This window comes from Nuphar pumila, chromosome 11 (assembly GCF_984573655.1).
Source record: "Nuphar pumila chromosome 11, dmNupPumi1.hap1.1, whole genome shotgun sequence".
Lineage (NCBI taxonomy): Eukaryota > Viridiplantae > Streptophyta > Magnoliopsida > Nymphaeales > Nymphaeaceae > Nuphar > Nuphar pumila.
This window is the reverse complement of record NC_143259.1, coordinates 73,356,927-73,369,748: the sequence shown is the minus strand read 5'-3', so window position 1 is coordinate 73,369,748 and position 12,822 is coordinate 73,356,927.

Here is a 12,822-nt window from a genome sequence, read left to right as displayed (position 1 = left end):
GCAAACTATGCTTTTCATAAACTCTAAAAAGGACATGGGCTGAGGTGGGGCCCATGTGAAACCTTTCTAAATACCCAAAACCCACCCCATGTAGAAATATTTTCAAAAACCCTCCTCTAGGTTTTTACTAAATTGCGATTCACTTCCTCTTTTTTTTGTAAAAACTCAATGTAATGAGTAATTAAAAAGGACTAATCTAAACTAATTTAAAAATCAAAATTTTAAATTAGTTTATGTGAATTAAGATTTAAGCTTTCATAAAGTATATTTAATTTCCCAATTACGGCGAAATTGGGCCTCGGTATTACTCATAATTACCGATGTACCCCAATTTTGCCAAAATCCGTGAAATAACGAGATATTGCTCTCGTTTAAACTCCAAATTCGGAGAGAACCCATGTGAATACAATATAAATATAATCTACAAATATTGAGGTTTGATTCATCGCGGTTTGCCCCAAATCGCCCCGTAGAGAAAATCTACGCGATTCAGAACCTCAGAAAGCGATAATTGCCAAAATTACGAGTATTGCTCATGCCGAAACAAGAAATTTTCCAACAATGAAGTATATCTCATTAAAATTCTTCAGAAAAAAAAACAGGGGGGCTTGATCCGATAGGCTGCTCCACCGATCCTCTCAAGGATCCTGAACGGCCCAACGTATCTAGGACTCAACTTCCCTTTCTTTCCGAAATGAAAGACGCTCTTCGTCGGTGATACTTTTACCAAAACCATGTCGTCCACATCAAATTGAAGCTCTCGCCGCCTCTTATCGGCGTAACTTTGTTGTCTGTCCTGAGATGCCTTCAGACGTTCTCGGATCTTCTGCACTTGCTGAGTGTAGTGCTGAAGAACAATCGGCGATTCACTGAATCGATCGCTGATATTGTCCCAATATGACGGTGATCGGCAAGGTCTTTCGTACAAAGCCTCGTACGGAGCCATACCGATACTGTAAGACCTGCAATTTTTCAGAAAATATCTGAATAAAATTCATGAGGCATTTACCGGTAAAAATAGCATTTCTTCTCAGAATGCGAAACGAATCAATTCCTGCGAGCCAGTTATACTTAGGATATTCGTCGAATCACGAATATATCCTCAAACACTCTGGAAGCCATAACTTCCTACCTGAATGAAATCAAAGGATTCCTGCGAGCCAACTTTCTTAGTTACGTCAATACGAAGGGAATGGCGTACTCAGAATTTTTCGGAAAAAATCGCCGGAAACCCGAAATTCTTGCGGGACCCACGGAAATATTGGTGGGACCCACAGAAATATTCCTCAGAAAATATCTGGTGGGACCCACAAAAATATCCCATGGAATATCCCAGTGGGCCACACACCAAGGAACCTCTTGGAATTAAAAAGAAGCCAAGGGGGTAGAAGGGGGATGAAAAAAACCAAGAGGAGGTGGGCTTGGGCTATAAATAGCCCTCCCCACTCTCTCTCTTCTCATAAAAATCGACCCCCCCTCTCTCTCTTGCCTTCTCTCTCTCTCCTAAACCTCCCCTACCTAGCCTAGCCCACCTGAGCCCACCTGACCTGGTCTGAGCCTGCCTGACTTAGCCTGAGCCTGCCTGACCTGGTCCTAACCCACCTGACCTGGGTCTGAACCCACTTGACCTGGTCCAAACCCAGTTGACTTGACTTGAACCTAGTTGGGTTTAAAGTCAAAGTCAAAGTCCTTTTTAGTCCTAATTCCGGTTTGGGTTTCTGAACCCAGACTTAGCCTACTTGAGCTGAGTTCGAACCTGCTGAACCCAGTTGACTTGGATTGAACCCTGTTAGGTTCAAACCACTTAGGTTGAGTAGCTGCTCTACCTCTTTCTCAACTAAGTCAGCTTCATCTGACTTAGTCTGACCTCTCGAAGGAAGGCTCGAAGCCAAAGAAGCAACCCGGAGCCGTTTCTTCCACGATTTGAAGTAAGTTCGCTTCGTTGATCCATCTCTCTCAAGTATTTGGTTGTTTGTATATAGAATATACTTTCTGAAGTAGTATCTTGCTTTAGTTCTTGGTTGAGCCCTCTAGGACGCTTCGGTGTTCACGCGCTCGCCTCGTAACTATCGTCGGATATATATGTTCGAATGCGCAGTATATGCGTTCTTCAAAAATAGTATCTCACCCTAGTTCTTGGTTGAGCCCTCTAGGACACTTCGGTGTTCACTCGCTCGCCTCGTAACTATTGTTGGATACAGATTTAGGTGTATATCTGTTGATTCTGCCGACGCGTCTTATATCGCACAGGCTATGTAATTTACCTTTGCCGTCGCGTCGTATGATGCCAAGGCTCCCTGTTTTCTGCACTTCCGATTACTGCACTTCCGATTATGCATTTACTTACGCCGTCGCGTCGAACGATGCCAAGGCTCCTGCTTTCTGCAATGTCTTTACTTACGCCGTCGCGTCGAACGATGCCAAGGCTTCTGCTTTGTTATATATGTAGAATATTTCGTTCAGTTACACACCCTGAACAATAGTATATGCATTTCTTTACGCCGCCGCTGTATAAAGCACAGGCTTCTGCTTATACTACATATATAGCGCATAAATGAGCGTTCAAATGGAGATCAACTCCAAATCGCCCATGCGATTCCTTGACCGCTCCTCGTTCAAGATTCTGCTTGACGAATGAAGCCCCTGTTGGAAAGGCTTCGGTTTTTGGCAAAATGCTCTTTACGTAATGACTAAGTCAATTTCGTATGGCCTGGCTATGGCCAAGGGTTCCTGCAACCTTGATGGATGCAAAGTACGCACAACGGTGCGCATCCATTTCCTGAATTAAGCGTGGCGATTTCCTACCAAAGAGGGGAGATGTCGCTGAAATGGATAAAAGAAACGCACGCTTTCTCCATAAAAGAGAGGAAGTGCTGCTGAAATTTCTGAAGAAGCTAAGAATAGCTCAGAAAGAACGTAGCAGGATACTCTGACATATAGCAGAGTGCTACCCAGTTCATGGTTTGCCCTCTACAACGTAGAAGGGTTCGTTGCACCACTGCCGGTAGAGCAGGGGAGGTGCTGACGAAATGGTTGGCAGAAGAGCTGCCGGAACCAATGGAACGGCATAATGATGTCCGTTGATGGAACGATGCCAGATCGGCTCGTATCCTTGTGCCTGCAAGGGCACCTTGCTCGTAAGGGCCGCTGAGCCGGAGTAGAGGTTGCGCCTTGGCTAGGTTTGGACTCGTTGCGTAAAAATACGCCGAGTAGCCGATCTATTTAGATCGAGTCATATGCATGCTCATTGAGAACGGTTACACAACCAGACTCGTAAGGGCCGAAGAGCCAGAGTGTGTTGTTTCCACCCAAAGAGGTGTGATGCTCGTGGTGGCCGAAGTGCCAAAGAGCGGTGTTCTGCATGCATATGAATAAGACTTAAGGTCGCACATACCCCGCGGTTGAAGATCGTGTTAGGGGTACCCCCTCAGTAATGACTGTGTTGGGGAAGACTGAATGGGGTCGGGTACATACTCCCGTAGTGCTGAAAGCACGGGCTGCCTAAATGGCATGCAGATTCTGTCCAAGTAATTGTAAGACTGGCAGACCCCTTCAGGAATTATGCTCACTGTGGAATGACAGTGATGGTACAGCCTTGAGTGACATGTATTTTACTTTGGACCTGATAGAGTCCACGATGGCCTCAGTCACTCATGGGTTTTGGGGTCGTGGTTATCCTTAAGATCTAAGGATTGAACCCAACTACTGCAAGTAGAGGATGCATCCGAATATGGGCCTAGTAGGATTCTCCCAGTTGAAACACACTGCCCTACTATGGATAGGGTCAACAGGCCTCTGGGGTATCTAAAATACATGGAATAATCAACCCCCAGAACGTCGCGTTGATGCCCGGACAATAGCTCTACCTGCGTACCAAAGGCGGGAGCGGTTAATTATCAAACAATGCATTAGCTTAGGTTCAGCGATGCTTTGAATGTATGAGTGGATGACGTGTTGAGTCAGTCCTGCATAACCTTTGTGAAGGTGTCATGTTCGGTATACTACTGGACCGAGTGGGCAAAGACCCGTGTTGTATCCGCACGACTAAGCGAAGCTCGAGGAGTTGTCCTTAGATGCGTGGGATACGGATGTGCCAAGTATGAAGACTTGAGCTAGACATCACTTTGAGACCCGGAAGAGGTCATGGCTAAGTCATGGAGACTTAAGCGGCTATTCAAATCACAGCCCTGAAAAGGCTTGCTCTAAGTCATGAAGACTCGAGCGGATGTTCAACTCATAGCCCTGAGGAGGCTCTTGCGATATACGCTAAGTCTTGGAGGCTTGAGCGTCGTTATTGCGCATTGCGACCCTGAGTGGTCATTATCGTGCTTGAGTTGAATGGTTACATGATTGCATGCTTACCAGACCATCAGTGGTTCTGACCCCGTTTCATGGGGATTTCAGGTGTTGTACCTGCATGGCGATATGCGGAGCAAGGCGGCATCGAGTTCCAGTGTTTCTCTAGACAGAGTTGTACTGCTTCCTTTTATTGAACCTATACTGCTTTTCCAAGCAGTGATGTTGTAATAAACAAGTGGTTTTCGATAAAATGGAACACTTTGGTGGTCAATGAGTTGCTTGGCCACATACCTGCAACGTGCTCGGGGTTTTCTAAAACTGACGACTCATTATCGTCTTATTCCGCTGCTAAAAGCTTTTCTAAGTTCCGCTGCAATGAAAAAAAAAAAGAAATTCATGAAAATTTTAACTTAGCTTTGTTTTGGAAATCCGGGGCGTTACAGAATTGGTATCAGAGCATGAGTCTGAGAAACCTGGTTCAAGATCCGTCATGGTACCGATATCGCACTGTAAGTATATGTTTTTATACTTTTGTTCTGATCTGGGTGCATATTTGTATAGATGGCAACTCATGACTCGCGTGGATATTGCTATCGCTGCAAGGTCATGCACGATGAGTGGATATGCCCGTATGAAGTCCAAGACTGCCAATACTGTGGCGAAGATGGGCATTCCGCCAACGAATGCCAAAGGAAATATACCGCCGATATGGGTCGGCGGGCTTCAAAGGGTCTCAGGGATGAGACTTCGCGTGTCAGTGGACCGCATCACTCTAGTGTTGGGAGCAACCATACCCCAACATCTTTTGATGAATTACCAAGGCTGAGGGATTTTGATTTGAACTTCCCTGCGGAGGTCTATCACTCGCCAAGCTACCATCCGGCATCACATATGCCGAGCTTAAATGGCAGGAACAAAAGAGGGGATTCTTTCTGTTCGCCAATCATTATTCCAGACTCCCAGAGTCTTGATCTTGCTGACTGGGAAAGTGGACTGGAGTCTCTCATATATCCCCAGTATTCGCTTGCTAGTGCGGAAGTGCCGTCCAAGCCAAAGCTAGTAGTGCCTGTACCAAGGCCATGTGGCAATAGATGGACCTTTTGAAGTTCGTCTTCATCAAAGAAATCCAAGTCTTAAAGAGACTGGTGATGTTTTGGAGTCAGTAGACTCATGTATATAGTTTCTCAACGCCTAAAGTCTGCCAGTGCGGCATGACGTTTTGTTTAAGGCGATGCTTGTGTAAATGTGATGTATATTAAGTAAATAAAGCTTTTACTTCCTCATATACATCGAGAAACTAAAAACAAGTGCTTGTGTGTGCATAGATAAATGGCTCCTACGACGAGGAGAACCATACCAAGCGAGGAGTCTCATACGCAAGGATTCCTGTTGGAGACACTCAACAACCTGGTTACCGCCATCCATGAAACGAGGCCAGAACCAGTCGCACCACGAAACGAGCACCTAGGAGGAGTGACTTATGAGAAGTTCCTTAAGCTTGACCCGCCAGTTTTCATTGGCAGAGCCGATCCTGAGCTCGCGGAGAGTTGGATCGAAGAGACAGAACGTGCCTTCTCAGTACTAGGAGTACCAGAAGAGAAGAAGACCAACTTTGGCACGTATCGATTAAAAGATAATGCACGGAAGTGGTGGGATACCACTAAACTTATCCAGTTCTCACAAGTTGAAGTCATTCCTTGGACTGACTTTCGGAGGACTTTTATGGATAACTACTTCCCGTTGCATTCCAGAAACAAGAAAAAGATGGAGTTTCTGGAGTTGGAACAGGGCGGTATGAGTCTAATGGACTATACCACCAAATTTCAGAATCTAGAGCGCTACTGCTCTCGATTGTTTAAAACAGACCAAGAAAGGGCCGACAAATATGTGAATGGTCTGCGCGAAGGGCTGCGATCTCGAGTGATAACAAGCATGTCTTCGACTTTTCAGGCTGCGGTAGCAGCAGCTTCAAAAATCCAAGAGGACTGGGCACGATCTAAAGTGATCGTAGCAAAGAAGCCCATAGTGAATGGTGGGAATCGTAAAAGGACATTCCCAAGTGGCCAGGGTTCACGACAACCCTTTCAAAAGAAGAAGTTCCAAGGAGGGAACAACACTCAACAAGTCGTGAGGCCAAGACAGAACACAACTCCGAATGGTCAGCAGTCCAACTTCAGCTGCCCAAGGTGTCGTATGAACCACCCCGAAAAGCCATGTCCTCATGACATTGGTGGGTGCTTGTATTGTGGCAAGATGGGCCACTTTATAAGGGATTGCGCCAAGAAGGCTGCAGATGAACAGAGGAGTAATGCCGGATCTGCCGGACCCTCTCGACCAGCACCACAACGTTCTCAGTTTCAACGACCTCCACCTAGAATAGAACAAAGGCCTGTTGCAGGTCGTGTATATGCTGTAATGACTGAACAAGTCGAAAATGGTGACCTGATTGAAGGCACCGTACCTGTTAATGGACATGCAGCTTACGTCTTGTTTGATTGTGGTGCTACTCATACGTTTATCTCTGACGATTTCACCGAACAACTCCACGCTTCGGTGCAACTGATTGATAAAATGATCGAAGTATATAACCCGTTGGGTTCACGCACCAAATGTATCCGGTGTGTGAAAAATTTGGATATTGAGATAGCAGGGCAACACTTGCCTACTGACGCCATCCTGATCGATATGGTACAGTACGATGTCATTCTGGGAATGAATTGGTTGGCTCAGAATAATGCCAAGATTCTGTGCCGCGAGGGCAGAGTGATTCTATCTCGACCCGGATTGCCTAAGATGGAATACCGGTTATCCAAACCAGTTCCACAGAAAAGGCTCATATCAGCACTTAAGGTACAAAAATACCTTAGGAAGGGTTGTGTGGCCTTCCTGTTGAGTCTCTCGGTGGAAAAATCCAATGACCAACCCCTTGAGAGTTTGGAAGTGGTATGGGAGTTTCCCGATGTGTTTCCTGAGGAACTGCCAGGACTTCCGCCACTTCGTGAGGTTGAATTTGGAATTCAATCCTTACCTGGAACAGCGCCGATATCCAAAGCCCCGTATCGAATGGTGCCAGCTGAACTCAGTGAGTTGAAGTGTCAGTTGGAAGAACTGATGGAACAAGGGTTCATCCGTCCTAGTGTGTCACCGTGGGGAGCCCCAGTGCTGTTTGTAAAGAAGAAGGATGGATCCCTTCGGTTATGCATCGATTATCGGATGCTTAACCAGGCAACTGTTAAAAATAAGTACCCGTTGCCTCGGATTGAGGACTTATTCGATCAGCTCAGAACAGCGAGGGTGTTCTCCAAGATCGACCTCAGGTCTGGGTACCATCAACTCAGAGTAAAGGAAGAGGATATACCCAAGACTGCCTTCAGAACGAGATATGGCCATTATGAGTTCGTAGTAATGCCCTTCGGACTCACTAATGTGCCTGCTGCCTTTATGGATCTAATGAACCGGATATTCAGACCATATTTGGATAGCTTTGTCATCGTCTTTATTGATGACATTCTCGTATATTCTGAGAACAAGAAACAACACATGGAGCACTTAAAAATCGTCTTGAAAACCCTTCAAGATAACCAACTCTATGCTAAGTTTTCAAAATGTGAATTCTGGCTAGACAAAGTGATGTTCCTTGGTCATGTGATCTCAAAAGATGGAATCGCAGTGGATCCTGCGAAGGTGGAAGCTGTGATGGACTGGAAGCAGCCAGAAAATATCACTGAGGTTCGTAGCTTCCTTGGACTTGCCGGATATTATCGGAAGTTCATACAAGACTTCTCCCGAATCGCCGTACCGATGACGAAATTGCTTAAAAAGGGAGTCAAGTTTGAATGGACTCACCAGTGTAAGGAGTGCTTTGAGGTTCTCAAACAGAGGCTTACCACTGCCCCTGTCCTTACCTTACCTTCTGGTCAGGGAGGCTTCGTGGCATATACCGATGCCTCAGGAACGGGTCTGGGTTGTGTGTTGATGCAGCATGGCAAAGTAATCGCCTATGCGTCACGACAGTTGAGGGTCCATGAGAAAAACTATCCAACCCACGACTTGGAGCTTGCCGCGGTAGTGTTCGCACTTAAAATTTGGCGACACTACCTATATGGAGAGAAATTTAAGGTCATGTCGGACCATAAAAGCCTAAAATACCTCTTTTTTCAAAAAGAACTCAATATGCGGCAACGGCGATGGCTGGAATTCCTCAAAGACTATGAATTCACGCTTTCCTATCACCCTGGAAAGGCGAATGTTGTAGCAGATGCCCTTAGTCGCAAGACTGTTGGCACTCTAGCCAGCCTAACCGGACAATGGAAGTTGATGGAGGATTTCGTCAAGTGGAAGCCATTTTTGGCTGATTCAGGTAGAATCCAAATGTCATGTTTGACGATCCACATTGAGTTCCTCGATCGCATCGTAGCCGAACAGTTCAAGGATCCCCAGTACTTGGAATTGAAAGCTCGTGCTGAAAAAGATAACACTTTCTTCCATTTGAAAGAAGATGGAGGAATATGGATGGAAGAAAGAATTTGGGTTCCAAATAACCCTGCGCTAAGACAGGAAGTACTCCAGGAGGCCCATAGTAGCAAATATACTATTCACCCTGAGGGTACGAAGATGTTCCGAGATTTGCAGAGAAAGTACTGGTGGAAAGGTATGAAGCGTGATGTGGCTACGTTTGTCTCGAAGTGTTTGATCTGCCAGCAAGTTAAGATCGAACATCAGCGACCTGGTGGAAAGATGCAATGGATCGAGATTCCAGAATGGAAATGGGAAGGCATTACGATGGATTTCATCGTTGGATTGCCTCGATCCAAGAGACAACATGACTCAATATGGGTGATCGTGGACAGACTCACCAAGTCTGCTCATTTTCTGCCAATCAACACTCGATACTCAACTGAACGATTGGCGGAGATCTACATTCGGGAAATCGTTAGACTCCATGGAGTGCCGATTTTGATCATATCTGATCGTGACCCGAAGTTCACCTCTCACTTTTGGGAGCAGCTTCAGAGAGCCCTGGGGACGAAACTCAAGTTCAGTACAGCATTTCATCCCCAAACAGATGGGCAATCAGAACGAACCATACAGACTCTTGAAGATATGCTAAGAGCCTGTATGCTGGAATGGAAAGGTGATTGGGATTCCCACCTAGCGTTGGCTGAATTTGCTTATAATAATAGCCACCACGCTAGCATTGGGATGGCACCGTATGAAGCCTTGTATGGACGACCCTGTAGATCACCAATCCATTGGGGTGAAGTGGGTGAGCGAACCTTGGACTCGCCCATTGTGTTGCAGCATTATACTGAGCAAGTCCACATGATCAGAAAGAAGCTACTGACTGCTCAGAGTCGACAGAAGAGCTACGCCGATCAGCGGCGTAGGGAACTCACTTTTGCAGTTGGAGATAAGGTTTTTATCAAGGTCTCTCCAACCAAGAGTGTGTTTCGTTTTGGAAAGAAGGGGAAGCTCAGCCCAAGATTCGTTGGTCCCTTCGAAGTTTTGAGCCGAATCGGAGAGACTGCCTACCGAGTAGCATTGCAATCACAATACGCGCAAATACATGATGTATTTCACGTATCAATGCTTAGAAAGTACGTTCATGATCCTTCTCACGTCATTCAACATGAAGACGTTGACATCCGAGAAGATATGACGGTAGAAGAAAGGCCAGTGGAGATCATGGACCGACGGGAGCAAGTGCTAAGAACGAAGGTCATTCCACTTGTTAAAGTGAGGTGGCAGCATCATGGAATCGATGATTGCACTTGGGAGCCCGAATCGGATATGCGGGATAAATATCCTGAACTCTTCACCTTGTACTCTTAGCTGAATTTCGCGGACGAAATTCCTTTAAGGGGGTAATGATGTAAGACCCGCAATTTTTCAGAAAATATCTGAATAAAATTCATGAGGCATTTACCGGTAAAAATAGCATTTCTTCTCAGAATGCGAAACGAATCAATTCCTGCGAGCCAGTTATACTTAGGATATTCGTCGAATCACGAATATATCCTCAAACACTCTGGAAGCCATAACTTCCTACCTGAATGAAATCAAAGGATTCCTGCGAGCCAACTTTCTTAGTTACGTCAATACGAAGGGAATGGCGTACTCAGAATTTTTCGGAAAAAATCACCGGAAACCCGAAATTCTTGCGGGACCCACGGAAATATTGGTGGGACCCACAGAAATATTCCTCAGAAAATATCTAGTGGGACCCACAAAAATATCCCATGGAATATCCAAGTGGGGCCCACACCAAGGAACCTCTTGGAATTAAAAAGAAGCCAAGGGGGTAGAAGGGGGATGAAAAAAACCAAGAGGAGGTGGGCTTGGGCTATAAATAGCCCTCCCCACTCTCTCTCTTCTCATAAAAATCGACCCCCCCTCTCTATCTTGCCTTCTCTCTCTCTCCTAAACCTCCCCTACCTAGCCTAGCCCACCTGAGCCCACCTGACCTGGTCTGAGCCTGCCTGACTTAGCCTGAGCCTGCCTGACCTGGTCCTAACCCACCTGACCTGGGTCTGAACCCACTTGACCTGGTCCAAACCCAGTTGACTTGACTTGAACCTAGTTGGGTTTAAAGTCAAAGTCAAAGTCCTTTTTAGTCCTAATTCCGGTTTGGGTTTCTGAACCCAGACTTAGCCTACTTGAGCTGAGTTCGAACCTGCTGAACCCAGTTGACTTGGATTGAACCCTGTTAGGTTCAAACCACTTAGGTTGAGTAGCTTGACCTGCTCTACCTCTTTCTCAACTAAGTCAGCTTCATCTGACTTAGTCTGACCTCTCGAAGGAAGGCTCGAAGCCAAAGAAGCAACCCGGAGCCGTTTCTTTCACGATTTGAAGTAAGTTCGCTTCGTTGATCCATCTCTCTCAAGTATTTGGTTGTTTGTATATAGAATATACTTTCTGAAGTAGTATCTTGCTTTAGTTCTTGGTTGAGCCCTCTACGACGCTTCGGTGTTCACGCGCTCGCCTCGTAACTATCGTCGGATATATATGTTCGAATGCGCAGTATATGCGTTCTTCAAAAATAGTATCTCACCCTAGTTCTTGGTTGAGCCCTCTAGGACACTTCGGTGTTCACTCGCTCGCCTCGTAACTATCGTTGGATACAGATTTAGGTGTATATCTGCTGATTCTGCCGACGCGTCTTATATCGCACAGGCTATGTAATTTACCTTTGCCGTCGCGTCGTATGATGCCAAGGCTCCCTGTTTTCTGCACTTCCGATTACTGCACTTCCGATTATGCATTTACTTACGCCGTCGCGTCGAACGATGCCAAGGCTCCTGCTTTCTGCAATGTCTTTACTTACGCCGTCGCGTCGAACGATGCCAAGGCTTCTGCTTTGTTATATATGTAGAATATTTCGTTCAGTTACACACCCTGAACAATAGTATATGCATTTCTTTACGCCGCCGCTGTATAAAGCACAGGCTTCTGCTTATACTACATATATAGCGCATAAATGAGCGTTCAAATGGAGATCAACTCCAAATCGCCCATGCGATTCCGTGACCGATCCTCGTTCAAGATTCTGCTTGACGAATGAAGCCCCTATTGGAAAGGCTTCGGTTTTTGGCAAAATGCTCTTTACGTAATGACTAAGTCAATTTCGTATGGCTTGGCTATGGCCAAGGGTTCCTGCAACCTTGATGGATGCAAAGTACGTACAACGTTGCGCATCCATTTCCCGAATTAAGCGTGGCGATTTCCTACCAAAGAGGGGAGATGCCGCTGAAATGGATAAAAGAAATGCACACTTTCTCCATAAAAGAGAGGAAGTGCTGCTGAAATTTCTGAAGAAGCTAAGAATAGCTCAGAAAGAACGTAGCAGGATACTCTGACATATAGCAGAGTGCTACCCAGTTCATGGTTTGCCCTCTACAACGTAGAAGGGTTCGTCGCACCACTGCCGGTAGAGCAGGGGAGGTGCTGACGAAATGGTTGGCAGAAGAGCTGCCGGAACCAATGGAACGGCATAATGATGTCCGTTGATGGAACGATGCCAGATCGGCTCGTATCCTTGTGCCTGCAAGGGCACCTTGCTCGTAAGGGCCGCTGAGCCAGAGTAGAGGTTGCGCCTTGGCTAGGTTTGGACTCGTTGCGTAAAAATACGCCGAGTAGCCGATCTATTTAGATCGAGTCATATGCATGCTCATTGAGAACGGTTACACAACCAGACTCGTAAGGGCCGAAGAGCCAGAGTGTGTTGTTTCCACCCAAAGAGGTGTGATGCTCGTGGTGGCCGAAGTGCCAAAGAGCGGTGTTCTGCATGCATATGAATAAGACTTAAGGTCGCACATACCCCGCGGTTGAAGATCGTGTTAGGGGAAGACTGAATGGGGTCGGGTACATACTCCCGTAGTGCTGAAAGCACGGGCTGCCTAAATGGCATGCAGATTCTGTCCAAGTAATTGTAAGACTGGCAGACCCCTTCAGGAATTATGCTCACTGTGGAATGACAGTGATGGTACAGCCTTGAGTGACATGTATTTTACTTTGGACCTGATA